Here is a 2,033-nt window from a genome sequence, read left to right as displayed (position 1 = left end):
TCCTTAGTTGTTCATTGATTGCTTTCTCATGTGTGCCTTGACCTGGGGATGGTGGTCAGGGGGGACTAGAGCAGACTGAGTGACCCCTTGCTCAAGCCAGTGACCTTGGGCTCAAGCCAGTGACCTTGGGCTTTAAGCCAGCGACCTTTGGGCTCCAGCTGCAACTATGGGGTTATGTCCATGATCCGACACTCAAGCCAGCGACCCCTCACTCAAGCTGGTGGGCCAGCACTCAAGCCGGTGACCTTGGGGTTTTGAACCCCGAGTCCTCTGCGTCTCAGTCAACCCTCTATCCACTGTGCCATTGCCTAGTCAGGCGGGAATTCCTATTTTTTAAAAGCAATATCTGCAATTGTGAGATCAGACTCCATAAAACACATAACTGTTACATTTGTTTCCTTTATAAAAATTTTGATTTGTTCAGTTGACTACTATAAGTATTCCAAACTGGCACTGAGATCTTCCCAAGCAAATATTTTAAAACTAATCACTTTTGGCCCTGGCCGGTTGGCTCAGTGGTAGAGCATTGGCCTGGCGTGCAGAAGTCCCAGGTTCAATTCCCGGCCAGGGCACATAGGAGAAGTGCCCATCTGCTTCTCCACCCCTCCCCCTCTCCTTCTTCTCTGTCTCTCTCTTCCCCTCCCGCAGCCGAGGCTCCATTGGAGCCAAGATGGCCCCGGTGCTGGGGATGGCTCCTTGGCCTCTGCCCCAGGCGCTGGAGTGGCTCTGGTCACGGCAGAGCGACGCCCCGGAGGGGGAGAGCATCGCCCCCTGGTGGGCAGAGAGTCGCCCCCTGGTGGGCGTGCCGGGTGGATCCCGGTCGGGCGCATGCGGGAGTCTGTCTGACTGTCTCTCCCCGTTTCTAGCTTCGGAAAAATACAAAAAATAAATAAATAAATAAAAATAAAATAAAACCAATCACTTTTTATTCATTGTAAAGTATTTAAGAGTGTACCAGTAAAATGAAAGACTCTTTTCAATAATAAGGCTACTCTTTTCTGGAAGATAATTTTTGGAGAAACCTTTACTTGTTTTTGAAGTATATATGCTATTTCCTCAATAAATTTTTTAAATATTTATTTTATAGATTTTAGAGACAAAGACAGGAACATCTATCTGTTCCTGTATGTGCCCTGATGGGGATCAAACCAGAAACCTCTGTGCTTCAGCATGATGCTCTAGCCAACCTAGCTATCCAGCTAGGGCTCAATAAATTTTATTTATTATTATTATTATTATTATTATTATTATTTTGTATTTTTCTGAAGCTGGAAACGGGGAGAGACAGTCAGACAGACTCCTGCATGCGCCCAACCGGGATCCACCCGGCACGCCCATCAGGGACGCTCTGCCCACCAGGGGGTGATGCTCTGCCCCCTCCGGGGCGTTGCTCATAGCGACCAGAGCCACTCTAGCGCCCGGGCCATCTTTGCTCCAATGGAGCCTCGGCTGCGGCTGCGGGAGGGGAAGAGAGAGACAGAGAGGAAGAAGAGGGGGAGGGGTGGAGAAGCAGATGGGCGCTTTTCCTGTGTGCCCTGGCCGGGAATCGAACCCGGGACTTCTGCACGCCAGGCCAACGCTCTACCACTGAGCAAACCAGCCAGGGCCGAATTTTAAAAAATTTTATATATTGATTTTACAGAGAGAGGAGAGGGACGAGGAATGAGAAGTATCAACTTATAGTTGCTTCACCTCAACTGTTCATTGACTGATTGTTGCATGTGCCCTGACCTGACAAGCCCAGGGATTTGAATCAGCAACCTCAGCGTTTCAGGTCAACTCTACATCCATTGTGCCACCACAGGACAGGCTCAAAAAATACTATTTTTTGATGAATGCTATGCTGAAAGCCAATGCTCAATCAATTGCTAAGTTTTGTCAATTTTACCTCCTAAATATTCAAAATCTACCCCTGATTAGGGGAGAACCTAAGAAGCCAGTGTTCTCCCAAAACATAGTCTCCCAAATGGGAGCCATCCTGAAAATTTATAAATATGTAACAAGTTGATATGACAGTTTCAGATTGTTAAAAT

Source organism: Saccopteryx leptura, chromosome 1 (assembly GCF_036850995.1).
Source record: "Saccopteryx leptura isolate mSacLep1 chromosome 1, mSacLep1_pri_phased_curated, whole genome shotgun sequence".
In the NCBI taxonomy this organism is placed as follows: Eukaryota; Metazoa; Chordata; class Mammalia; order Chiroptera; family Emballonuridae; genus Saccopteryx; species Saccopteryx leptura.
Note: the sequence above shows the minus strand (reverse complement) of the source record.